At 46.4% G+C, this 25,771-nt stretch overlaps 15 non-coding genes and 1 pseudogene across 15 annotated transcripts; all 16 read right to left on the bottom strand.

Moving 5' to 3' along the window:
- Nucleotides 1–813: 813 nt before the first annotated feature.
- On the bottom strand, nucleotides 814–1,004 carry LOC142287419 (U2 spliceosomal RNA). The gene has a single exon (XR_012748398.1). It is a non-coding gene; the product is annotated as a U2 spliceosomal RNA (small nuclear RNA).
- A 1,387-nt stretch (nucleotides 1,005–2,391) lies between these two features.
- Nucleotides 2,392–2,582, bottom strand: LOC142287418 (U2 spliceosomal RNA). Its single transcript, XR_012748397.1, has one exon. It is a non-coding gene; the product is annotated as a U2 spliceosomal RNA (small nuclear RNA).
- Nucleotides 2,583–3,969: 1,387 nt separating this feature from the next.
- Nucleotides 3,970–4,179, bottom strand: LOC142287379 (U2 spliceosomal RNA; annotated as a pseudogene).
- A 1,563-nt stretch (nucleotides 4,180–5,742) lies between these two features.
- Nucleotides 5,743–5,933, bottom strand: LOC142287417 (U2 spliceosomal RNA). The gene has a single exon (XR_012748396.1). It is a non-coding gene; the product is annotated as a U2 spliceosomal RNA (small nuclear RNA).
- A 1,387-nt stretch (nucleotides 5,934–7,320) lies between these two features.
- On the bottom strand, nucleotides 7,321–7,511 carry LOC142287415 (U2 spliceosomal RNA). The gene has a single exon (XR_012748394.1). It is a non-coding gene; the product is annotated as a U2 spliceosomal RNA (small nuclear RNA).
- A 1,387-nt stretch (nucleotides 7,512–8,898) lies between these two features.
- LOC142287414 (U2 spliceosomal RNA) lies at nucleotides 8,899–9,089 on the bottom strand. The gene has a single exon (XR_012748393.1). It is a non-coding gene; the product is annotated as a U2 spliceosomal RNA (small nuclear RNA).
- A 1,387-nt stretch (nucleotides 9,090–10,476) lies between these two features.
- On the bottom strand, nucleotides 10,477–10,667 carry LOC142287413 (U2 spliceosomal RNA). The gene has a single exon (XR_012748392.1). It is a non-coding gene; the product is annotated as a U2 spliceosomal RNA (small nuclear RNA).
- A 1,387-nt stretch (nucleotides 10,668–12,054) lies between these two features.
- On the bottom strand, nucleotides 12,055–12,245 carry LOC142287412 (U2 spliceosomal RNA). Its single transcript, XR_012748391.1, has one exon. It is a non-coding gene; the product is annotated as a U2 spliceosomal RNA (small nuclear RNA).
- A 1,387-nt stretch (nucleotides 12,246–13,632) lies between these two features.
- Nucleotides 13,633–13,823, bottom strand: LOC142287411 (U2 spliceosomal RNA). The gene has a single exon (XR_012748390.1). It is a non-coding gene; the product is annotated as a U2 spliceosomal RNA (small nuclear RNA).
- A 1,387-nt stretch (nucleotides 13,824–15,210) lies between these two features.
- Nucleotides 15,211–15,401, bottom strand: LOC142287410 (U2 spliceosomal RNA). The gene has a single exon (XR_012748389.1). It is a non-coding gene; the product is annotated as a U2 spliceosomal RNA (small nuclear RNA).
- A 1,387-nt stretch (nucleotides 15,402–16,788) lies between these two features.
- Nucleotides 16,789–16,979, bottom strand: LOC142287409 (U2 spliceosomal RNA). Its single transcript, XR_012748388.1, has one exon. It is a non-coding gene; the product is annotated as a U2 spliceosomal RNA (small nuclear RNA).
- Nucleotides 16,980–18,366: 1,387 nt separating this feature from the next.
- On the bottom strand, nucleotides 18,367–18,557 carry LOC142287408 (U2 spliceosomal RNA). Its single transcript, XR_012748387.1, has one exon. It is a non-coding gene; the product is annotated as a U2 spliceosomal RNA (small nuclear RNA).
- A 1,387-nt stretch (nucleotides 18,558–19,944) lies between these two features.
- On the bottom strand, nucleotides 19,945–20,135 carry LOC142287406 (U2 spliceosomal RNA). The gene has a single exon (XR_012748386.1). It is a non-coding gene; the product is annotated as a U2 spliceosomal RNA (small nuclear RNA).
- Nucleotides 20,136–21,522: 1,387 nt separating this feature from the next.
- Nucleotides 21,523–21,713, bottom strand: LOC142287405 (U2 spliceosomal RNA). The gene has a single exon (XR_012748385.1). It is a non-coding gene; the product is annotated as a U2 spliceosomal RNA (small nuclear RNA).
- A 1,387-nt stretch (nucleotides 21,714–23,100) lies between these two features.
- LOC142287370 (U2 spliceosomal RNA) lies at nucleotides 23,101–23,291 on the bottom strand. The gene has a single exon (XR_012748355.1). It is a non-coding gene; the product is annotated as a U2 spliceosomal RNA (small nuclear RNA).
- A 1,387-nt stretch (nucleotides 23,292–24,678) lies between these two features.
- On the bottom strand, nucleotides 24,679–24,874 carry LOC142287376 (U2 spliceosomal RNA). The gene has a single exon (XR_012748361.1). It is a non-coding gene; the product is annotated as a U2 spliceosomal RNA (small nuclear RNA).
- Between the last annotated feature and the right edge of the window lie 897 nt (nucleotides 24,875–25,771).

Here is a 25,771-nt window from a genome sequence, read left to right as displayed (position 1 = left end):
AGCCGCCAGTGTTCCGTCTCTTCATGTTGTGCACAGTTCAAACGGAAAATACATCAACAGGCAGACTACAGAAAAGCTTACTATCAAAGGTTAGAGGGGGGCTTTCTCAGAGGGCTTTTTACAGTTTTTCTATTCCCAATTAGCCGTTTAAGTGTACTTATTGAAAGTAGTAATTCTTTCATAGGCCGCCCTTTCTTAGTATTTGACGTTCCTTATATTGCGGTATGAGGCTTCGCAGTAGGTTGCAAACATTCATCACCCATGACTGTCCCCAATTGAGCTCAGAAGCTCAATGTCTATCATGACCTCTCTTTTAGAATGTCCAAGAGCAAGCAAACTATTCCTCCAGGAGAGGGCGCCAACAGACTACTAAAGAGATCATCATTACTCAAAGAAAACCCCAAAAACCAATGCATGATAGGAATAAACAGGTAACTTTCTTTGGAGTGGAAGCGGAGAGATCGCACCAGATGCCAATTCTAGATGTTATCACACCTGTGGTCACTGCAGCAGCAGGTGAATCCACTTTGTCCAAAAGGGATCTATTCCATTCAATTGCAAATGATCTAGATAAGACAGAGAACTGCAGCACGGGGACATAGCCGAGTTGGTCAGGTTGAGTGGTGATGAGTTTGCTATTTGGATGAATAAAGAAAGTCAAAAGTGTGAAAGATAAAAAACAAAAGGAGGAAGTGTGAAAAGTGAATGGGCCAAATTGAGGTGCATATGAAGACGTATGCTTTCTTCCAATTCATTAAATCGGGCTAATATGAATCAGGTGAATTGAGTTCTGCTTTTGGAAACTGGGTTAAGAAGGGGTGCACCGTTCCTGGAGGTACTGCAATACCAGGTCAATGCGTGGAGTGGACAGAGCAAGCTCTTTTTCCATCTCCCTGTTCTAAAAATCCATTTAATATATGGTCCCCAGATAGGGGACGTATCAGATATTAAACTGATAAGAACAGATACTACACTTGATCTTAGCCAAAAGGCCGAGAAGCGATAACCAGAATTGGTTTGGGCCTCGAGTGGCACCCTGGCCTATGCCGGACACATCTTAGGGAGAGAGAGCGAGAGGGAGACAAACCCACGCCTACACAAGACATTTTGTCACCCAAGCCAACCCTTGAAAAGGCTGCTTTGCAGAGCCAAAACAAGAAGAATGGTGCGTTTTGCAGCCGCCGCCCACTGCAATGAATCTGAATAACTCCTCCTTTAGGGCGCAAGCAACTCCCCTCCCCCTTGCAGTCTTTCCAATTCACGATACAAAAAGACGGACAGGACAGGTTGCCTGACTTTCCGTCACTGCCACCCTTTGCCATCCTTACCCGTAGAAAGCCCTTTCATCATCCCCAAACCCTAATCTTTTCCCTTTCCTTCCCAGCCCCCAAACCCTGCCCTCTGTACCTTTCTCACCACCCGCTTCCCTTCTCCTGTCATCCCCCTACCACCCGGGAAAAAAAGAGATTGCCCCCTCCTTCCACTAGCCCACCCTCCCACCCAAAGAACAACTTCTTCTGCGCAGCTTGTTTTCTAGGCAGCAGCGCTATTGTGATGTCATCGGGGGGCATTGTGACAAGCCGCCAGTGTTCCGTCTCTTCATGTTGTGCACAGTTCAAACGGAAAATACATCAACAGGCAGACTACAGAAAAGCTTACTATCAAAGGTTAGAGGGGGGCTTTCTCAGAGGGCTTTTTACAGTTTTTCTATTCCCAATTAGCCGTTTAAGTGTACTTATTGAAAGTAGTAATTCTTTCATAGGCCGCCCTTTCTTAGTATTTGACGTTCCTTATATTGCGGTATGAGGCTTCGCAGTAGGTTGCAAACATTCATCACCCATGACTGTCCCCAATTGAGCTCAGAAGCTCAATGTCTATCATGACCTCTCTTTTAGAATGTCCAAGAGCAAGCAAACTATTCCTCCAGGAGAGGGCGCCAACAGACTACTAAAGAGATCATCATTACTCAAAGAAAACCCCAAAAACCAATGCATGATAGGAATAAACAGGTAACTTTCTTTGGAGTGGAAGCGGAGAGATCGCACCAGATGCCAATTCTAGATGTTATCACACCTGTGGTCACTGCAGCAGCAGGTGAATCCACTTTGTCCAAAAGGGATCTATTCCATTCAATTGCAAATGATCTAGATAAGACAGAGAACTGCAGCACGGGGACATAGCCGAGTTGGTCAGGTTGAGTGGTGATGAGTTTGCTATTTGGATGAATAAAGAAAGTCAAAAGTGTGAAAGATAAAAAACAAAAGGAGGAAGTGTGAAAAGTGAATGGGCCAAATTGAGGTGCATATGAAGACGTATGCTTTCTTCCAATTCATTAAATCGGGCTAATATGAATCAGGTGAATTGAGTTCTGCTTTTGGAAACTGGGTTAAGAAGGGGTGCACCGTTCCTGGAGGTACTGCAATACCAGGTCAATGCGTGGAGTGGACAGAGCAAGCTCTTTTTCCATCTCCCTGTTCTAAAAATCCATTTAATATATGGTCCCCAGATAGGGGACGTATCAGATATTAAACTGATAAGAACAGATACTACACTTGATCTTAGCCAAAAGGCCGAGAAGCGATAACCAGAATTGGTTTGGGCCTCGAGTGGCACCCTGGCCTATGCCGGACACATCTTAGGGAGAGAGAGCGAGAGGGAGACAAACCCACGCCTACACAAGACATTTTGTCACCCAAGCCAACCCTTGAAAAGGCTGCTTTGCAGAGCCAAAACAAGAAGAATGGTGCGTTTTGCAGCCGCCGCCCACTGCAATGAATCTGAATAACTCCTCCTTTAGGGCGCAAGCAACTCCCCTCCCCCTTGCAGTCTTTCCAATTCACGATACAAAAAGACGGACAGGACAGGTTGCCTGACTTTCCGTCACTGCCACCCTTTGCCATCCTTACCCGTAGAAAGCCCTTTCATCATCCCCAAACCCTAATCTTTTCCCTTTCCTTCCCAGCCCCCAAACCCTGCCCTCTGTACCTTTCTCACCACCCGCTTCCCTTCTCCTGTCATCCCCCTACCACCCGGGAAAAAAAGAGATTGCCCCCTCCTTCCACTAGCCCACCCTCCCACCCAAAGAACAACTTCTTCTGCGCAGCTTGTTTTCTAGGCAGCAGCGCTATTGTGATGTCATCGGGGGGCATTGTGACAAGCCGCCAGTGTTCCGTCTCTTCATGTTGTGCACAGTTCAAACGGAAAATACATCAACAGGCAGACTACAGAAAAGCTTACTATCAAAGGTTAGAGGGGGGCTTTCTCAGAGGGCTTTTTACAGTTTTTCTATTCCCAATTAGCCGTTTAAGTGTACTTATTGAAAGTAGTAATTCTTTCATAGGCCGCCCTTTCTTAGTATTTGACGTTCCTTATATTGCGGTATGAGGCTTCGCAGTAGGTTGCAAACATTCATCACCCATGACTGTCCCCAATTGAGCTCAGAAGCTCAATGTCTATCATGACCTCTCTTTTAGAATGTCCAAGAGCAAGCAAACTATTCCTCCAGGAGAGGGCGCCAACAGACTACTAAAGAGATCATCATTACTCAAAGAAAACCCCAAAAACCAATGCATGATAGGAATAAACAGGTAACTTTCTTTGGAGTGGAAGCGGAGAGATCGCACCAGATGCCAATTCTAGATGTTATCACACCTGTGGTCACTGCAGCAGCAGGTGAATCCACTTTGTCCAAAAGGGATCTATTCCATTCAATTGCAAATGATCTAGATAAGACAGAGAACTGCAGCACGGGGACATAGCCGAGTTGGTCAGGTTGAGTGGTGATGAGTTTGCTATTTGGATGAATAAAGAAAGTCAAAAGTGTGAAAGATAAAAAACAAAAGGAGGAAGTGTGAAAAGTGAATGGGCCAAATTGAGGTGCATATGAAGACGTATGCTTTCTTCCAATTCATTAAATCGGGCTAATATGAATCAGGTGAATTGAGTTCTGCTTTTGGAAACTGGGTTAAGAAGGGGTGCACCGTTCCTGGAGGTACTGCAATACCAGGTCAATGCGTGGAGTGGACAGAGCAAGCTCTTTTTCCATCTCCCTGTTCTAAAAATCCATTTAATATATGGTCCCCAGATAGGGGACGTATCAGATATTAAACTGATAAGAACAGATTTTTTTTTTTTTTTTTTTTTTTTTTTTTTTTTTTGAAGGATGAGTTTGAAAATAATAAAGTGACCGCCTCTCGTTGCCCAGGTAACTGTCCGTCACAAGAGGGCTATGACATCCTACGATGCACACTCCCCCAAGGCAAGCAGTTGTGCAATACCCTGGCACCTTTCAGCACCAACCAAGGTAGTACCCTCCCAAACTACACTTGATCTTAGCCAAAAGGCCGAGAAGCGATAACCAGAATTGGTTTGGGCCTCGAGTGGCACCCTGGCCTATGCCGGACACATCTTAGGGAGAGAGAGCGAGAGGGAGACAAACCCACGCCTACACAAGACATTTTGTCACCCAAGCCAACCCTTGAAAAGGCTGCTTTGCAGAGCCAAAACAAGAAGAATGGTGCGTTTTGCAGCCGCCGCCCACTGCAATGAATCTGAATAACTCCTCCTTTAGGGCGCAAGCAACTCCCCTCCCCCTTGCAGTCTTTCCAATTCACGATACAAAAAGACGGACAGGACAGGTTGCCTGACTTTCCGTCACTGCCACCCTTTGCCATCCTTACCCGTAGAAAGCCCTTTCATCATCCCCAAACCCTAATCTTTTCCCTTTCCTTCCCAGCCCCCAAACCCTGCCCTCTGTACCTTTCTCACCACCCGCTTCCCTTCTCCTGTCATCCCCCTACCACCCGGGAAAAAAAGAGATTGCCCCCTCCTTCCACTAGCCCACCCTCCCACCCAAAGAACAACTTCTTCTGCGCAGCTTGTTTTCTAGGCAGCAGCGCTATTGTGATGTCATCGGGGGGCATTGTGACAAGCCGCCAGTGTTCCGTCTCTTCATGTTGTGCACAGTTCAAACGGAAAATACATCAACAGGCAGACTACAGAAAAGCTTACTATCAAAGGTTAGAGGGGGGCTTTCTCAGAGGGCTTTTTACAGTTTTTCTATTCCCAATTAGCCGTTTAAGTGTACTTATTGAAAGTAGTAATTCTTTCATAGGCCGCCCTTTCTTAGTATTTGACGTTCCTTATATTGCGGTATGAGGCTTCGCAGTAGGTTGCAAACATTCATCACCCATGACTGTCCCCAATTGAGCTCAGAAGCTCAATGTCTATCATGACCTCTCTTTTAGAATGTCCAAGAGCAAGCAAACTATTCCTCCAGGAGAGGGCGCCAACAGACTACTAAAGAGATCATCATTACTCAAAGAAAACCCCAAAAACCAATGCATGATAGGAATAAACAGGTAACTTTCTTTGGAGTGGAAGCGGAGAGATCGCACCAGATGCCAATTCTAGATGTTATCACACCTGTGGTCACTGCAGCAGCAGGTGAATCCACTTTGTCCAAAAGGGATCTATTCCATTCAATTGCAAATGATCTAGATAAGACAGAGAACTGCAGCACGGGGACATAGCCGAGTTGGTCAGGTTGAGTGGTGATGAGTTTGCTATTTGGATGAATAAAGAAAGTCAAAAGTGTGAAAGATAAAAAACAAAAGGAGGAAGTGTGAAAAGTGAATGGGCCAAATTGAGGTGCATATGAAGACGTATGCTTTCTTCCAATTCATTAAATCGGGCTAATATGAATCAGGTGAATTGAGTTCTGCTTTTGGAAACTGGGTTAAGAAGGGGTGCACCGTTCCTGGAGGTACTGCAATACCAGGTCAATGCGTGGAGTGGACAGAGCAAGCTCTTTTTCCATCTCCCTGTTCTAAAAATCCATTTAATATATGGTCCCCAGATAGGGGACGTATCAGATATTAAACTGATAAGAACAGATACTACACTTGATCTTAGCCAAAAGGCCGAGAAGCGATAACCAGAATTGGTTTGGGCCTCGAGTGGCACCCTGGCCTATGCCGGACACATCTTAGGGAGAGAGAGCGAGAGGGAGACAAACCCACGCCTACACAAGACATTTTGTCACCCAAGCCAACCCTTGAAAAGGCTGCTTTGCAGAGCCAAAACAAGAAGAATGGTGCGTTTTGCAGCCGCCGCCCACTGCAATGAATCTGAATAACTCCTCCTTTAGGGCGCAAGCAACTCCCCTCCCCCTTGCAGTCTTTCCAATTCACGATACAAAAAGACGGACAGGACAGGTTGCCTGACTTTCCGTCACTGCCACCCTTTGCCATCCTTACCCGTAGAAAGCCCTTTCATCATCCCCAAACCCTAATCTTTTCCCTTTCCTTCCCAGCCCCCAAACCCTGCCCTCTGTACCTTTCTCACCACCCGCTTCCCTTCTCCTGTCATCCCCCTACCACCCGGGAAAAAAAGAGATTGCCCCCTCCTTCCACTAGCCCACCCTCCCACCCAAAGAACAACTTCTTCTGCGCAGCTTGTTTTCTAGGCAGCAGCGCTATTGTGATGTCATCGGGGGGCATTGTGACAAGCCGCCAGTGTTCCGTCTCTTCATGTTGTGCACAGTTCAAACGGAAAATACATCAACAGGCAGACTACAGAAAAGCTTACTATCAAAGGTTAGAGGGGGGCTTTCTCAGAGGGCTTTTTACAGTTTTTCTATTCCCAATTAGCCGTTTAAGTGTACTTATTGAAAGTAGTAATTCTTTCATAGGCCGCCCTTTCTTAGTATTTGACGTTCCTTATATTGCGGTATGAGGCTTCGCAGTAGGTTGCAAACATTCATCACCCATGACTGTCCCCAATTGAGCTCAGAAGCTCAATGTCTATCATGACCTCTCTTTTAGAATGTCCAAGAGCAAGCAAACTATTCCTCCAGGAGAGGGCGCCAACAGACTACTAAAGAGATCATCATTACTCAAAGAAAACCCCAAAAACCAATGCATGATAGGAATAAACAGGTAACTTTCTTTGGAGTGGAAGCGGAGAGATCGCACCAGATGCCAATTCTAGATGTTATCACACCTGTGGTCACTGCAGCAGCAGGTGAATCCACTTTGTCCAAAAGGGATCTATTCCATTCAATTGCAAATGATCTAGATAAGACAGAGAACTGCAGCACGGGGACATAGCCGAGTTGGTCAGGTTGAGTGGTGATGAGTTTGCTATTTGGATGAATAAAGAAAGTCAAAAGTGTGAAAGATAAAAAACAAAAGGAGGAAGTGTGAAAAGTGAATGGGCCAAATTGAGGTGCATATGAAGACGTATGCTTTCTTCCAATTCATTAAATCGGGCTAATATGAATCAGGTGAATTGAGTTCTGCTTTTGGAAACTGGGTTAAGAAGGGGTGCACCGTTCCTGGAGGTACTGCAATACCAGGTCAATGCGTGGAGTGGACAGAGCAAGCTCTTTTTCCATCTCCCTGTTCTAAAAATCCATTTAATATATGGTCCCCAGATAGGGGACGTATCAGATATTAAACTGATAAGAACAGATACTACACTTGATCTTAGCCAAAAGGCCGAGAAGCGATAACCAGAATTGGTTTGGGCCTCGAGTGGCACCCTGGCCTATGCCGGACACATCTTAGGGAGAGAGAGCGAGAGGGAGACAAACCCACGCCTACACAAGACATTTTGTCACCCAAGCCAACCCTTGAAAAGGCTGCTTTGCAGAGCCAAAACAAGAAGAATGGTGCGTTTTGCAGCCGCCGCCCACTGCAATGAATCTGAATAACTCCTCCTTTAGGGCGCAAGCAACTCCCCTCCCCCTTGCAGTCTTTCCAATTCACGATACAAAAAGACGGACAGGACAGGTTGCCTGACTTTCCGTCACTGCCACCCTTTGCCATCCTTACCCGTAGAAAGCCCTTTCATCATCCCCAAACCCTAATCTTTTCCCTTTCCTTCCCAGCCCCCAAACCCTGCCCTCTGTACCTTTCTCACCACCCGCTTCCCTTCTCCTGTCATCCCCCTACCACCCGGGAAAAAAAGAGATTGCCCCCTCCTTCCACTAGCCCACCCTCCCACCCAAAGAACAACTTCTTCTGCGCAGCTTGTTTTCTAGGCAGCAGCGCTATTGTGATGTCATCGGGGGGCATTGTGACAAGCCGCCAGTGTTCCGTCTCTTCATGTTGTGCACAGTTCAAACGGAAAATACATCAACAGGCAGACTACAGAAAAGCTTACTATCAAAGGTTAGAGGGGGGCTTTCTCAGAGGGCTTTTTACAGTTTTTCTATTCCCAATTAGCCGTTTAAGTGTACTTATTGAAAGTAGTAATTCTTTCATAGGCCGCCCTTTCTTAGTATTTGACGTTCCTTATATTGCGGTATGAGGCTTCGCAGTAGGTTGCAAACATTCATCACCCATGACTGTCCCCAATTGAGCTCAGAAGCTCAATGTCTATCATGACCTCTCTTTTAGAATGTCCAAGAGCAAGCAAACTATTCCTCCAGGAGAGGGCGCCAACAGACTACTAAAGAGATCATCATTACTCAAAGAAAACCCCAAAAACCAATGCATGATAGGAATAAACAGGTAACTTTCTTTGGAGTGGAAGCGGAGAGATCGCACCAGATGCCAATTCTAGATGTTATCACACCTGTGGTCACTGCAGCAGCAGGTGAATCCACTTTGTCCAAAAGGGATCTATTCCATTCAATTGCAAATGATCTAGATAAGACAGAGAACTGCAGCACGGGGACATAGCCGAGTTGGTCAGGTTGAGTGGTGATGAGTTTGCTATTTGGATGAATAAAGAAAGTCAAAAGTGTGAAAGATAAAAAACAAAAGGAGGAAGTGTGAAAAGTGAATGGGCCAAATTGAGGTGCATATGAAGACGTATGCTTTCTTCCAATTCATTAAATCGGGCTAATATGAATCAGGTGAATTGAGTTCTGCTTTTGGAAACTGGGTTAAGAAGGGGTGCACCGTTCCTGGAGGTACTGCAATACCAGGTCAATGCGTGGAGTGGACAGAGCAAGCTCTTTTTCCATCTCCCTGTTCTAAAAATCCATTTAATATATGGTCCCCAGATAGGGGACGTATCAGATATTAAACTGATAAGAACAGATACTACACTTGATCTTAGCCAAAAGGCCGAGAAGCGATAACCAGAATTGGTTTGGGCCTCGAGTGGCACCCTGGCCTATGCCGGACACATCTTAGGGAGAGAGAGCGAGAGGGAGACAAACCCACGCCTACACAAGACATTTTGTCACCCAAGCCAACCCTTGAAAAGGCTGCTTTGCAGAGCCAAAACAAGAAGAATGGTGCGTTTTGCAGCCGCCGCCCACTGCAATGAATCTGAATAACTCCTCCTTTAGGGCGCAAGCAACTCCCCTCCCCCTTGCAGTCTTTCCAATTCACGATACAAAAAGACGGACAGGACAGGTTGCCTGACTTTCCGTCACTGCCACCCTTTGCCATCCTTACCCGTAGAAAGCCCTTTCATCATCCCCAAACCCTAATCTTTTCCCTTTCCTTCCCAGCCCCCAAACCCTGCCCTCTGTACCTTTCTCACCACCCGCTTCCCTTCTCCTGTCATCCCCCTACCACCCGGGAAAAAAAGAGATTGCCCCCTCCTTCCACTAGCCCACCCTCCCACCCAAAGAACAACTTCTTCTGCGCAGCTTGTTTTCTAGGCAGCAGCGCTATTGTGATGTCATCGGGGGGCATTGTGACAAGCCGCCAGTGTTCCGTCTCTTCATGTTGTGCACAGTTCAAACGGAAAATACATCAACAGGCAGACTACAGAAAAGCTTACTATCAAAGGTTAGAGGGGGGCTTTCTCAGAGGGCTTTTTACAGTTTTTCTATTCCCAATTAGCCGTTTAAGTGTACTTATTGAAAGTAGTAATTCTTTCATAGGCCGCCCTTTCTTAGTATTTGACGTTCCTTATATTGCGGTATGAGGCTTCGCAGTAGGTTGCAAACATTCATCACCCATGACTGTCCCCAATTGAGCTCAGAAGCTCAATGTCTATCATGACCTCTCTTTTAGAATGTCCAAGAGCAAGCAAACTATTCCTCCAGGAGAGGGCGCCAACAGACTACTAAAGAGATCATCATTACTCAAAGAAAACCCCAAAAACCAATGCATGATAGGAATAAACAGGTAACTTTCTTTGGAGTGGAAGCGGAGAGATCGCACCAGATGCCAATTCTAGATGTTATCACACCTGTGGTCACTGCAGCAGCAGGTGAATCCACTTTGTCCAAAAGGGATCTATTCCATTCAATTGCAAATGATCTAGATAAGACAGAGAACTGCAGCACGGGGACATAGCCGAGTTGGTCAGGTTGAGTGGTGATGAGTTTGCTATTTGGATGAATAAAGAAAGTCAAAAGTGTGAAAGATAAAAAACAAAAGGAGGAAGTGTGAAAAGTGAATGGGCCAAATTGAGGTGCATATGAAGACGTATGCTTTCTTCCAATTCATTAAATCGGGCTAATATGAATCAGGTGAATTGAGTTCTGCTTTTGGAAACTGGGTTAAGAAGGGGTGCACCGTTCCTGGAGGTACTGCAATACCAGGTCAATGCGTGGAGTGGACAGAGCAAGCTCTTTTTCCATCTCCCTGTTCTAAAAATCCATTTAATATATGGTCCCCAGATAGGGGACGTATCAGATATTAAACTGATAAGAACAGATACTACACTTGATCTTAGCCAAAAGGCCGAGAAGCGATAACCAGAATTGGTTTGGGCCTCGAGTGGCACCCTGGCCTATGCCGGACACATCTTAGGGAGAGAGAGCGAGAGGGAGACAAACCCACGCCTACACAAGACATTTTGTCACCCAAGCCAACCCTTGAAAAGGCTGCTTTGCAGAGCCAAAACAAGAAGAATGGTGCGTTTTGCAGCCGCCGCCCACTGCAATGAATCTGAATAACTCCTCCTTTAGGGCGCAAGCAACTCCCCTCCCCCTTGCAGTCTTTCCAATTCACGATACAAAAAGACGGACAGGACAGGTTGCCTGACTTTCCGTCACTGCCACCCTTTGCCATCCTTACCCGTAGAAAGCCCTTTCATCATCCCCAAACCCTAATCTTTTCCCTTTCCTTCCCAGCCCCCAAACCCTGCCCTCTGTACCTTTCTCACCACCCGCTTCCCTTCTCCTGTCATCCCCCTACCACCCGGGAAAAAAAGAGATTGCCCCCTCCTTCCACTAGCCCACCCTCCCACCCAAAGAACAACTTCTTCTGCGCAGCTTGTTTTCTAGGCAGCAGCGCTATTGTGATGTCATCGGGGGGCATTGTGACAAGCCGCCAGTGTTCCGTCTCTTCATGTTGTGCACAGTTCAAACGGAAAATACATCAACAGGCAGACTACAGAAAAGCTTACTATCAAAGGTTAGAGGGGGGCTTTCTCAGAGGGCTTTTTACAGTTTTTCTATTCCCAATTAGCCGTTTAAGTGTACTTATTGAAAGTAGTAATTCTTTCATAGGCCGCCCTTTCTTAGTATTTGACGTTCCTTATATTGCGGTATGAGGCTTCGCAGTAGGTTGCAAACATTCATCACCCATGACTGTCCCCAATTGAGCTCAGAAGCTCAATGTCTATCATGACCTCTCTTTTAGAATGTCCAAGAGCAAGCAAACTATTCCTCCAGGAGAGGGCGCCAACAGACTACTAAAGAGATCATCATTACTCAAAGAAAACCCCAAAAACCAATGCATGATAGGAATAAACAGGTAACTTTCTTTGGAGTGGAAGCGGAGAGATCGCACCAGATGCCAATTCTAGATGTTATCACACCTGTGGTCACTGCAGCAGCAGGTGAATCCACTTTGTCCAAAAGGGATCTATTCCATTCAATTGCAAATGATCTAGATAAGACAGAGAACTGCAGCACGGGGACATAGCCGAGTTGGTCAGGTTGAGTGGTGATGAGTTTGCTATTTGGATGAATAAAGAAAGTCAAAAGTGTGAAAGATAAAAAACAAAAGGAGGAAGTGTGAAAAGTGAATGGGCCAAATTGAGGTGCATATGAAGACGTATGCTTTCTTCCAATTCATTAAATCGGGCTAATATGAATCAGGTGAATTGAGTTCTGCTTTTGGAAACTGGGTTAAGAAGGGGTGCACCGTTCCTGGAGGTACTGCAATACCAGGTCAATGCGTGGAGTGGACAGAGCAAGCTCTTTTTCCATCTCCCTGTTCTAAAAATCCATTTAATATATGGTCCCCAGATAGGGGACGTATCAGATATTAAACTGATAAGAACAGATACTACACTTGATCTTAGCCAAAAGGCCGAGAAGCGATAACCAGAATTGGTTTGGGCCTCGAGTGGCACCCTGGCCTATGCCGGACACATCTTAGGGAGAGAGAGCGAGAGGGAGACAAACCCACGCCTACACAAGACATTTTGTCACCCAAGCCAACCCTTGAAAAGGCTGCTTTGCAGAGCCAAAACAAGAAGAATGGTGCGTTTTGCAGCCGCCGCCCACTGCAATGAATCTGAATAACTCCTCCTTTAGGGCGCAAGCAACTCCCCTCCCCCTTGCAGTCTTTCCAATTCACGATACAAAAAGACGGACAGGACAGGTTGCCTGACTTTCCGTCACTGCCACCCTTTGCCATCCTTACCCGTAGAAAGCCCTTTCATCATCCCCAAACCCTAATCTTTTCCCTTTCCTTCCCAGCCCCCAAACCCTGCCCTCTGTACCTTTCTCACCACCCGCTTCCCTTCTCCTGTCATCCCCCTACCACCCGGGAAAAAAAGAGATTGCCCCCTCCTTCCACTAGCCCACCCTCCCACCCAAAGAACAACTTCTTCTGCGCAGCTTGTTTTCTAGGCAGCAGCGCTATTGTGATGTCATCGGGGGGCATTGTGACAAGCCGCCAGTGTTCCGTCTCTTCATGTTGTGCACAGTTCAAACGGAAAATACATCAACAGGCAGACTACAGAAAAGCTTACTATCAAAGGTTAGAGGGGGGCTTTCTCAGAGGGCTTTTTACAGTTTTTCTATTCCCAATTAGCCGTTTAAGTGTACTTATTGAAAGTAGTAATTCTTTCATAGGCCGCCCTTTCTTAGTATTTGACGTTCCTTATATTGCGGTATGAGGCTTCGCAGTAGGTTGCAAACATTCATCACCCATGACTGTCCCCAATTGAGCTCAGAAGCTCAATGTCTATCATGACCTCTCTTTTAGAATGTCCAAGAGCAAGCAAACTATTCCTCCAGGAGAGGGCGCCAACAGACTACTAAAGAGATCATCATTACTCAAAGAAAACCCCAAAAACCAATGCATGATAGGAATAAACAGGTAACTTTCTTTGGAGTGGAAGCGGAGAGATCGCACCAGATGCCAATTCTAGATGTTATCACACCTGTGGTCACTGCAGCAGCAGGTGAATCCACTTTGTCCAAAAGGGATCTATTCCATTCAATTGCAAATGATCTAGATAAGACAGAGAACTGCAGCACGGGGACATAGCCGAGTTGGTCAGGTTGAGTGGTGATGAGTTTGCTATTTGGATGAATAAAGAAAGTCAAAAGTGTGAAAGATAAAAAACAAAAGGAGGAAGTGTGAAAAGTGAATGGGCCAAATTGAGGTGCATATGAAGACGTATGCTTTCTTCCAATTCATTAAATCGGGCTAATATGAATCAGGTGAATTGAGTTCTGCTTTTGGAAACTGGGTTAAGAAGGGGTGCACCGTTCCTGGAGGTACTGCAATACCAGGTCAATGCGTGGAGTGGACAGAGCAAGCTCTTTTTCCATCTCCCTGTTCTAAAAATCCATTTAATATATGGTCCCCAGATAGGGGACGTATCAGATATTAAACTGATAAGAACAGATACTACACTTGATCTTAGCCAAAAGGCCGAGAAGCGATAACCAGAATTGGTTTGGGCCTCGAGTGGCACCCTGGCCTATGCCGGACACATCTTAGGGAGAGAGAGCGAGAGGGAGACAAACCCACGCCTACACAAGACATTTTGTCACCCAAGCCAACCCTTGAAAAGGCTGCTTTGCAGAGCCAAAACAAGAAGAATGGTGCGTTTTGCAGCCGCCGCCCACTGCAATGAATCTGAATAACTCCTCCTTTAGGGCGCAAGCAACTCCCCTCCCCCTTGCAGTCTTTCCAATTCACGATACAAAAAGACGGACAGGACAGGTTGCCTGACTTTCCGTCACTGCCACCCTTTGCCATCCTTACCCGTAGAAAGCCCTTTCATCATCCCCAAACCCTAATCTTTTCCCTTTCCTTCCCAGCCCCCAAACCCTGCCCTCTGTACCTTTCTCACCACCCGCTTCCCTTCTCCTGTCATCCCCCTACCACCCGGGAAAAAAAGAGATTGCCCCCTCCTTCCACTAGCCCACCCTCCCACCCAAAGAACAACTTCTTCTGCGCAGCTTGTTTTCTAGGCAGCAGCGCTATTGTGATGTCATCGGGGGGCATTGTGACAAGCCGCCAGTGTTCCGTCTCTTCATGTTGTGCACAGTTCAAACGGAAAATACATCAACAGGCAGACTACAGAAAAGCTTACTATCAAAGGTTAGAGGGGGGCTTTCTCAGAGGGCTTTTTACAGTTTTTCTATTCCCAATTAGCCGTTTAAGTGTACTTATTGAAAGTAGTAATTCTTTCATAGGCCGCCCTTTCTTAGTATTTGACGTTCCTTATATTGCGGTATGAGGCTTCGCAGTAGGTTGCAAACATTCATCACCCATGACTGTCCCCAATTGAGCTCAGAAGCTCAATGTCTATCATGACCTCTCTTTTAGAATGTCCAAGAGCAAGCAAACTATTCCTCCAGGAGAGGGCGCCAACAGACTACTAAAGAGATCATCATTACTCAAAGAAAACCCCAAAAACCAATGCATGATAGGAATAAACAGGTAACTTTCTTTGGAGTGGAAGCGGAGAGATCGCACCAGATGCCAATTCTAGATGTTATCACACCTGTGGTCACTGCAGCAGCAGGTGAATCCACTTTGTCCAAAAGGGATCTATTCCATTCAATTGCAAATGATCTAGATAAGACAGAGAACTGCAGCACGGGGACATAGCCGAGTTGGTCAGGTTGAGTGGTGATGAGTTTGCTATTTGGATGAATAAAGAAAGTCAAAAGTGTGAAAGATAAAAAACAAAAGGAGGAAGTGTGAAAAGTGAATGGGCCAAATTGAGGTGCATATGAAGACGTATGCTTTCTTCCAATTCATTAAATCGGGCTAATATGAATCAGGTGAATTGAGTTCTGCTTTTGGAAACTGGGTTAAGAAGGGGTGCACCGTTCCTGGAGGTACTGCAATACCAGGTCAATGCGTGGAGTGGACAGAGCAAGCTCTTTTTCCATCTCCCTGTTCTAAAAATCCATTTAATATATGGTCCCCAGATAGGGGACGTATCAGATATTAAACTGATAAGAACAGATACTACACTTGATCTTAGCCAAAAGGCCGAGAAGCGATAACCAGAATTGGTTTGGGCCTCGAGTGGCACCCTGGCCTATGCCGGACACATCTTAGGGAGAGAGAGCGAGAGGGAGACAAACCCACGCCTACACAAGACATTTTGTCACCCAAGCCAACCCTTGAAAAGGCTGCTTTGCAGAGCCAAAACAAGAAGAATGGTGCGTTTTGCAGCCGCCGCCCACTGCAATGAATCTGAATAACTCCTCCTTTAGGGCGCAAGCAACTCCCCTCCCCCTTGCAGTCTTTCCAATTCACGATACAAAAAGACGGACAGGACAGGTTGCCTGACTTTCCGTCACTGCCACCCTTTGCCATCCTTACCCGTAGAAAGCCCTTTCATCATCCCCAAACCCTAATCTTTTCCCTTTCCTTCCCAGCCCCCAAACCCTGCCCTCTGTACCTTTCTCACCACCCGCTTCCCTTCTCCTGTCATCCCCCTACCACCCGGGAAAAAAAGAGATTGCCCCCTCCTTCCACTAGCCCACCCTCCCACCCAAAGAACAACTTCTTCTGCGCAGCTTGTTTTCTAGGCAGCAGCGCTATTGTGATGTCATCGGGGGGCATTGTGACAAGCCGCCAGTGTTCCGTCTCTTCATGTTGTGCACAGTTCAAACGGAAAATACATCAACAGGCAGACTACAGAAAAGCTTACTATCAAAGGTTAGAGGGGGGCTTTCTCAGAGGGCTTTTTACAGTTTTTCTATTCCCAATTAGCCGTTTAAGTGTACTTATTGAAAGTAGTAATTCTTTCATAGGCCGCCCTTTCTTAGTATTTGACGTTCCTTATATTGCGGTATGAGGCTTCGCAGTAGGTTGCAAACATTCATCACCCATGACTGTCCCCAATTGAGCTCAGAAGCTCAATGTCTATCATGACCTCTCTTTTAGAATGTCCAAGAGCAAGCAAACTATTCCTCCAGGAGAGGGCGCCAACAGACTACTAAAGAGATCATCATTACTCAAAGAAAACCCCAAAAACCAATGCATGATAGGAATAAACAGGTAACTTTCTTTGGAGTGGAAGCGGAGAGATCGCACCAGATGCCAATTCTAGATGTTATCACACCTGTGGTCACTGCAGCAGCAGGTGAATCCACTTTGTCCAAAAGGGATCTATTCCATTCAATTGCAAATGATCTAGATAAGACAGAGAACTGCAGCACGGGGACATAGCCGAGTTGGTCAGGTTGAGTGGTGATGAGTTTGCTATTTGGATGAATAAAGAAAGTCAAAAGTGTGAAAGATAAAAAACAAAAGGAGGAAGTGTGAAAAGTGAATGGGCCAAATTGAGGTGCATATGAAGACGTATGCTTTCTTCCAATTCATTAAATCGGGCTAATATGAATCAGGTGAATTGAGTTCTGCTTTTGGAAACTGGGTTAAGAAGGGGTGCACCGTTCCTGGAGGTACTGCAATACCAGGTCAATGCGTGGAGTGGACAGAGCAAGCTCTTTTTCCATCTCCCTGTTCTAAAAATCCATTTAATATATGGTCCCCAGATAGGGGACGTATCAGATATTAAACTGATAAGAACAGATACTACACTTGATCTTAGCCAAAAGGCCGAGAAGCGATAACCAGAATTGGTTTGGGCCTCGAGTGGCACCCTGGCCTATGCCGGACACATCTTAGGGAGAGAGAGCGAGAGGGAGACAAACCCACGCCTACACAAGACATTTTGTCACCCAAGCCAACCCTTGAAAAGGCTGCTTTGCAGAGCCAAAACAAGAAGAATGGTGCGTTTTGCAGCCGCCGCCCACTGCAATGAATCTGAATAACTCCTCCTTTAGGGCGCAAGCAACTCCCCTCCCCCTTGCAGTCTTTCCAATTCACGATACAAAAAGACGGACAGGACAGGTTGCCTGACTTTCCGTCACTGCCACCCTTTGCCATCCTTACCCGTAGAAAGCCCTTTCATCATCCCCAAACCCTAATCTTTTCCCTTTCCTTCCCAGCCCCCAAACCCTGCCCTCTGTACCTTTCTCACCACCCGCTTCCCTTCTCCTGTCATCCCCCTACCACCCGGGAAAAAAAGAGATTGCCCCCTCCTTCCACTAGCCCACCCTCCCACCCAAAGAACAACTTCTTCTGCGCAGCTTGTTTTCTAGGCAGCAGCGCTATTGTGATGTCATCGGGGGGCATTGTGACAAGCCGCCAGTGTTCCGTCTCTTCATGTTGTGCACAGTTCAAACGGAAAATACATCAACAGGCAGACTACAGAAAAGCTTACTATCAAAGGTTAGAGGGGGGCTTTCTCAGAGGGCTTTTTACAGTTTTTCTATTCCCAATTAGCCGTTTAAGTGTACTTATTGAAAGTAGTAATTCTTTCATAGGCCGCCCTTTCTTAGTATTTGACGTTCCTTATATTGCGGTATGAGGCTTCGCAGTAGGTTGCAAACATTCATCACCCATGACTGTCCCCAATTGAGCTCAGAAGCTCAATGTCTATCATGACCTCTCTTTTAGAATGTCCAAGAGCAAGCAAACTATTCCTCCAGGAGAGGGCGCCAACAGACTACTAAAGAGATCATCATTACTCAAAGAAAACCCCAAAAACCAATGCATGATAGGAATAAACAGGTAACTTTCTTTGGAGTGGAAGCGGAGAGATCGCACCAGATGCCAATTCTAGATGTTATCACACCTGTGGTCACTGCAGCAGCAGGTGAATCCACTTTGTCCAAAAGGGATCTATTCCATTCAATTGCAAATGATCTAGATAAGACAGAGAACTGCAGCACGGGGACATAGCCGAGTTGGTCAGGTTGAGTGGTGATGAGTTTGCTATTTGGATGAATAAAGAAAGTCAAAAGTGTGAAAGATAAAAAACAAAAGGAGGAAGTGTGAAAAGTGAATGGGCCAAATTGAGGTGCATATGAAGACGTATGCTTTCTTCCAATTCATTAAATCGGGCTAATATGAATCAGGTGAATTGAGTTCTGCTTTTGGAAACTGGGTTAAGAAGGGGTGCACCGTTCCTGGAGGTACTGCAATACCAGGTCAATGCGTGGAGTGGACAGAGCAAGCTCTTTTTCCATCTCCCTGTTCTAAAAATCCATTTAATATATGGTCCCCAGATAGGGGACGTATCAGATATTAAACTGATAAGAACAGATACTACACTTGATCTTAGCCAAAAGGCCGAGAAGCGATAACCAGAATTGGTTTGGGCCTCGAGTGGCACCCTGGCCTATGCCGGACACATCTTAGGGAGAGAGAGCGAGAGGGAGACAAACCCACGCCTACACAAGACATTTTGTCACCCAAGCCAACCCTTGAAAAGGCTGCTTTGCAGAGCCAAAACAAGAAGAATGGTGCGTTTTGCAGCCGCCGCCCACTGCAATGAATCTGAATAACTCCTCCTTTAGGGCGCAAGCAACTCCCCTCCCCCTTGCAGTCTTTCCAATTCACGATACAAAAAGACGGACAGGACAGGTTGCCTGACTTTCCGTCACTGCCACCCTTTGCCATCCTTACCCGTAGAAAGCCCTTTCATCATCCCCAAACCCTAATCTTTTCCCTTTCCTTCCCAGCCCCCAAACCCTGCCCTCTGTACCTTTCTCACCACCCGCTTCCCTTCTCCTGTCATCCCCCTACCACCCGGGAAAAAAAGAGATTGCCCCCTCCTTCCACTAGCCCACCCTCCCACCCAAAGAACAACTTCTTCTGCGCAGCTTGTTTTCTAGGCAGCAGCGCTATTGTGATGTCATCGGGGGGCATTGTGACAAGCCGCCAGTGTTCCGTCTCTTCATGTTGTGCACAGTTCAAACGGAAAATACATCAACAGGCAGACTACAGAAAAGCTTACTATCAAAGGTTAGAGGGGGGCTTTCTCAGAGGGCTTTTTACAGTTTTTCTATTCCCAATTAGCCGTTTAAGTGTACTTATTGAAAGTAGTAATTCTTTCATAGGCCGCCCTTTCTTAGTATTTGACGTTCCTTATATTGCGGTATGAGGCTTCGCAGTAGGTTGCAAACATTCATCACCCATGACTGTCCCCAATTGAGCTCAGAAGCTCAATGTCTATCATGACCTCTCTTTTAGAATGTCCAAGAGCAAGCAAACTATTCCTCCAGGAGAGGGCGCCAACAGACTACTAAAGAGATCATCATTACTCAAAGAAAACCCCAAAAACCAATGCATGATAGGAATAAACAGGTAACTTTCTTTGGAGTGGAAGCGGAGAGATCGCACCAGATGCCAATTCTAGATGTTATCACACCTGTGGTCACTGCAGCAGCAGGTGAATCCACTTTGTCCAAAAGGGATCTATTCCATTCAATTGCAAATGATCTAGATAAGACAGAGAACTGCAGCACGGGGACATAGCCGAGTTGGTCAGGTTGAGTGGTGATGAGTTTGCTATTTGGATGAATAAAGAAAGTCAAAAGTGTGAAAGATAAAAAACAAAAGGAGGAAGTGTGAAAAGTGAATGGGCCAAATTGAGGTGCATATGAAGACGTATGCTTTCTTCCAATTCATTAAATCGGGCTAATATGAATCAGGTGAATTGAGTTCTGCTTTTGGAAACTGGGTTAAGAAGGGGTGCACCGTTCCTGGAGGTACTGCAATACCAGGTCAATGCGTGGAGTGGACAGAGCAAGCTCTTTTTCCATCTCCCTGTTCTAAAAATCCATTTAATATATGGTCCCCAGATAGGGGACGTATCAGATATTAAACTGATAAGAACAGATACTACACTTGATCTTAGCCAAAAGGCCGAGAAGCGATAACCAGAATTGGTTTGGGCCTCGAGTGGCACCCTGGCCTATGCCGGACACATCTTAGGGAGAGAGAGCGAGAGGGAGACAAACCCACGCCTACACAAGACATTTTGTCACCCAAGCCAACCCTTGAAAAGGCTGCTTTGCAGAGCCAAAACAAGAAGAATGGTGCGTTTTGCAGCCGCCGCCCACTGCAATGAATCTGAATAACTCCTCCTTTAGGGCGCAAGCAACTCCCCTCCCCCTTGCAGTCTTTCCAATTCACGATACAAAAAGACGGACAGGACAGGTTGCCTGACTTTCCGTCACTGCCACCCTTTGCCATCCTTACCCGTAGAAAGCCCTTTCATCATCCCCAAACCCTAATCTTTTCCCTTTCCTTCCCAGCCCCCAAACCCTGCCCTCTGTACCTTTCTCACCACCCGCTTCCCTTCTCCTGTCATCCCCCTACCACCCGGGAAAAAAAGAGATTGCCCCCTCCTTCCACTAGCCCACCCTCCCACCCAAAGAACAACTTCTTCTGCGCAGCTTGTTTTCTAGGCAGCAGCGCTATTGTGATGTCATCGGGGGGCATTGTGACAAGCCGCCAGTGTTCCGTCTCTTCATGTTGTGCACAGTTCAAACGGAAAATACATCAACAGGCAGACTACAGAAAAGCTTACTATCAAAGGTTAGAGGGGGGCTTTCTCAGAGGGCTTTTTACAGTTTTTCTATTCCCAATTAGCCGTTTAAGTGTACTTATTGAAAGTAGTAATTCTTTCATAGGCCGCCCTTTCTTAGTATTTGACGTTCCTTATATTGCGGTATGAGGCTTCGCAGTAGGTTGCAAACATTCATCACCCATGACTGTCCCCAATTGAGCTCAGAAGCTCAATGTCTATCATGACCTCTCTTTTAGAATGTCCAAGAGCAAGCAAACTATTCCTCCAGGAGAGGGCGCCAACAGACTACTAAAGAGATCATCATTACTCAAAGAAAACCCCAAAAACCAATGCATGATAGGAATAAACAGGTAACTTTCTTTGGAGTGGAAGCGGAGAGATCGCACCAGATGCCAATTCTAGATGTTATCACACCTGTGGTCACTGCAGCAGCAGGTGAATCCACTTTGTCCAAAAGGGATCTATTCCATTCAATTGCAAATGATCTAGATAAGACAGAGAACTGCAGCACGGGGACATAGCCGAGTTGGTCAGGTTGAGTGGTGATGAGTTTGCTATTTGGATGAATAAAGAAAGTCAAAAGTGTGAAAGATAAAAAACAAAAGGAGGAAGTGTGAAAAGTGAATGGGCCAAATTGAGGTGCATATGAAGACGTATGCTTTCTTCCAATTCATTAAATCGGGCTAATATGAATCAGGTGAATTGAGTTCTGCTTTTGGAAACTGGGTTAAGAAGGGGTGCACCGTTCCTGGAGGTACTGCAATACCAGGTCAATGCGTGGAGTGGACAGAGCAAGCTCTTTTTCCATCTCCCTGTTCTAAAAATCCATTTAATATATGGTCCCCAGATAGGGGACGTATCAGATATTAAACTGATAAGAACAGATACTACACTTGATCTTAGCCAAAAGGCCGAGAAGCGATAACCAGAATTGGTTTGGGCCTCGAGTGGCACCCTGGCCTATGCCGGACACATCTTAGGGAGAGAGAGCGAGAGGGAGACAAACCCACGCCTACACAAGACATTTTGTCACCCAAGCCAACCCTTGAAAAGGCTGCTTTGCAGAGCCAAAACAAGAAGAATGGTGCGTTTTGCAGCCGCCGCCCACTGCAATGAATCTGAATAACTCCTCCTTTAGGGCGCAAGCAACTCCCCTCCCCCTTGCAGTCTTTCCAATTCACGATACAAAAAGACGGACAGGACAGGTTGCCTGACTTTCCGTCACTGCCACCCTTTGCCATCCTTACCCGTAGAAAGCCCTTTCATCATCCCCAAACCCTAATCTTTTCCCTTTCCTTCCCAGCCCCCAAACCCTGCCCTCTGTACCTTTCTCACCACCCGCTTCCCTTCTCCTGTCATCCCCCTACCACCCGGGAAAAAAAGAGATTGCCCCCTCCTTCCACTAGCCCACCCTCCCACCCAAAGAACAACTTCTTCTGCGCAGCTTGTTTTCTAGGCAGCAGCGCTATTGTGATGTCATCGGGGGGCATTGTGACAAGCCGCCAGTGTTCCGTCTCTTCATGTTGTGCACAGTTCAAACGGAAAATACATCAACAGGCAGACTACAGAAAAGCTTACTATCAAAGGTTAGAGGGGGGCTTTCTCAGAGGGCTTTTTACAGTTTTTCTATTCCCAATTAGCCGTTTAAGTGTACTTATTGAAAGTAGTAATTCTTTCATAGGCCGCCCTTTCTTAGTATTTGACGTTCCTTATATTGCGGTATGAGGCTTCGCAGTAGGTTGCAAACATTCATCACCCATGACTGTCCCCAATTGAGCTCAGAAGCTCAATGTCTATCATGACCTCTCTTTTAGAATGTCCAAGAGCAAGCAAACTATTCCTCCAGGAGAGGGCGCCAACAGACTACTAAAGAGATCATCATTACTCAAAGAAAACCCCAAAAACCAATGCATGATAGGAATAAACAGGTAACTTTCTTTGGAGTGGAAGCGGAGAGATCGCACCAGATGCCAATTCTAGATGTTATCACACCTGTGGTCACTGCAGCAGCAGGTGAATCCACTTTGTCCAAAAGGGATCTATTCCATTCAATTGCAAATGATCTAGATAAGACAGAGAACTGCAGCACGGGGACATAGCCGAGTTGGTCAGGTTGAGTGGTGATGAGTTTGCTATTTGGATGAATAAAGAAAGTCAAAAGTGTGAAAGATAAAAAACAAAAGGAGGAAGTGTGAAAAGTGAATGGGCCAAATTGAGGTGCATATGAAGACGTATGCTTTCTTCCAATTCATTAAATCGGGCTAATATGAATCAGGTGAATTGAGTTCTGCTTTTGGAAACTGGGTTAAGAAGGGGTGCACCGTTCCTGGAGGTACTGCAATACCAGGTCAATGCGTGGAGTGGACAGAGCAAGCTCTTTTTCCATCTCCCTGTTCTAAAAATCCATTTAATATATGGTCCCCAGATAGGGGACGTATCAGATATTAAACTGATAAGAACAGATACTACACTTGATCTTAGCCAAAAGGCCGAGAAGCAATAACCAGAATTGGTTTGGGCCTCGAGTGGCACCCTGGCCTATGCCGGACACATCTTAGGGAGAGAGAGCGAGAGGGAGACAAACCCACGCCTACACAAGACATTTTGTCACCCAAGCCAACCCTTGAAAAGGCTGCTTTGCAGAGCCAAAACAAGAAGAATGGTGCGTTTTGCAGCCGCCGCCCACTGCAATGAATCTGAATAACTCCTCCTTTAGGGCGCAAGCAACTCCCCTCCCCCTTGCAGTCTTTCCAATTCACGATACAAAAAGACGGACAGGACAGGTTGCCTGACTTTCCGTCACTGCCACCCTTTGCCATCCTTACCCGTAGAAAGCCCTTTCATCATCCCCAAACCCTAATCTTTTCCCTTTCCTTCCCAGCCCCCAAACCCTGCCCTCTGTACCTTTCTCACCACCCGCTTCCCTTCTCCTGTCATCCCCCTACCACCCGGGAAAAAAAGAGATTGCCCCCTCCTTCCACTAGCCCACCCTCCCACCCAAAGAACAACTTCTTCTGCGCAGCTTGTTTTCTAGGCAGCAGCGCTATTGTGATGTCATCGGGGGGCATTGTGACAAGCCGCCAGTGTTCCGTCTCTTCATGTTGTGCACAGTTCAAACGGAAAATACATCAACAGGCAGACTACAGAAAAGCTTACTATCAAAGGTTAGAGGGGGGCTTTCTCAGAGGGCTTTTTACAGTTTTTCTATTCCCAATTAGCCGTTTAAGTGTACTTATTGAAAGTAGTAATTCTTTCATAGGCCGCCCTTTCTTAGTATTTGACGTTCCTTATATTGCGGTATGAGGCTTCGCAGTAGGTTGCAAACATTCATCACCCATGACTGTCCCCAATTGAGCTCAGAAGCTCAATGTCTATCATGACCTCTCTTTTAGAATGTCCAAGAGCAAGCAAACTATTCCTCCAGGAGAGGGCGCCAACAGACTACTAAAGAGATCATCATTACTCAAAGAAAACCCCAAAAACCAATGCATGATAGGAATAAACAGGTAACTTTCTTTGGAGTGGAAGCGGAGAGATCGCACCAGATGCCAATTCTAGATGTTATCACACCTGTGGTCACTGCAGCAGCAGGTGAATCCACTTTGTCCAAAAGGGATCTATTCCATTCAATTGCAAATGATCTAGATAAGACAGAGAACTGCAGCACGGGGACATAGCCGAGTTGGTCAGGTTGAGTGGTGATGAGTTTGCTATTTGGATGAATAAAGAAAGTCAAAAGTGTGAAAGATAAAAAACAAAAGGAGGAAGTGTGAAAAGTGAATGGGCCAAATTGAGGTGCATATGAAGACGTATGCTTTCTTCCAATTCATTAAATCGGGCTAATATGAATCAGGTGAATTGAGTTCTGCTTTTGGAAACTGGGTTAAGAAGGGGTGCACCGTTCCTGGAGGTACTGCAATACCAGGTCAATGCGTGGAGTGGACAGAGCAAGCTCTTTTTCCATCTCCCTGTTCTAAAAATCCATTTAATATATGGTCCCCAGATAGGGGACGTATCAGATATTAAACTGATAAGAACAGATTTTTGATTTAATGAAGCTTTCCAAAGCACCGCAAAAATGCATGACCGAAGTCACACCAAAAACAGTGCAAAGGCTAGGATTCGTGTGGACCCCTCCGTGAGAAGAGGATCCCCAAAAATCAACCCCGTCCCTCCGAGCCAGAAGGCCACAGCGAGGGTCAGGGATCTTCGGTGCTCCCCCAAGCCGAAGCCTGGTTGAGCCTTGTCGTTGCTCCCAGCGTCCACCCAGGCATCTTACCCAAGTGGAGTAGAGAGCTACCAGTTGTTGGTTTCGCAGCCGAAACTGCCCGGACCGTCAACCGGTGTTGGTTTCTCAGCCCAAGGCTAACCGGACCTCCAACCGGGTGTTGGTTTCTCAGCCGAAGCTGACCCGGACCTCCAACCGGGTGTTGGTTTCTCAGCCGAAGCTGACCCGGACCTCCAACCGGGTGTTGGTTTCTCAGCCGAAGCTGACCCGGACCTCCAACCGGGTGTTGGTTTCTCAGCCGAAGCTGACCCGGACCTCCAACCGGGTGTTAGTTTCTCAGCCCAAAGCTGACCAGACCTCCGACCGGGGTTATAAAAATTTCCCTTCCTAGCCAGAAGGCCGGGATAGGGTAATATGCTCAAAAAGTATGAAAAGGCAAGGTACGGTGTGCTACAGAGCCCAAGGCTTGCCGGGGTCCCAAGCCAGCAAGCTCAGACTCACTCCAGGGTCGTCAGTCCTGGGGCACGTTGTACCATAGCCCCCCATCCTTACTCAGTCTAATAGCCTCGATCCTGGTAGGGCCATGTTTTCCACTAGATGAATATACTATCCACCCAGAGTACTAGCAAGCGCAACCTTCCAGTGTGCATTGTATCATTGTACTAAGGTGGCCTGGAGCTTAAACCACCTCTTCGAACAACACTACACTTGATCTTAGCCAAAAGGCCGAGAAGCGATAACCAGAATTGGTTT

The sequence above is a fragment of the Anomaloglossus baeobatrachus genome, unplaced genomic scaffold, assembly GCF_048569485.1.
Source record: "Anomaloglossus baeobatrachus isolate aAnoBae1 unplaced genomic scaffold, aAnoBae1.hap1 Scaffold_722, whole genome shotgun sequence".
NCBI classification, from domain to species: domain Eukaryota; kingdom Metazoa; phylum Chordata; class Amphibia; order Anura; family Aromobatidae; genus Anomaloglossus; species Anomaloglossus baeobatrachus.
This window is presented reverse-complemented; position numbering and strand designations above follow the sequence as displayed.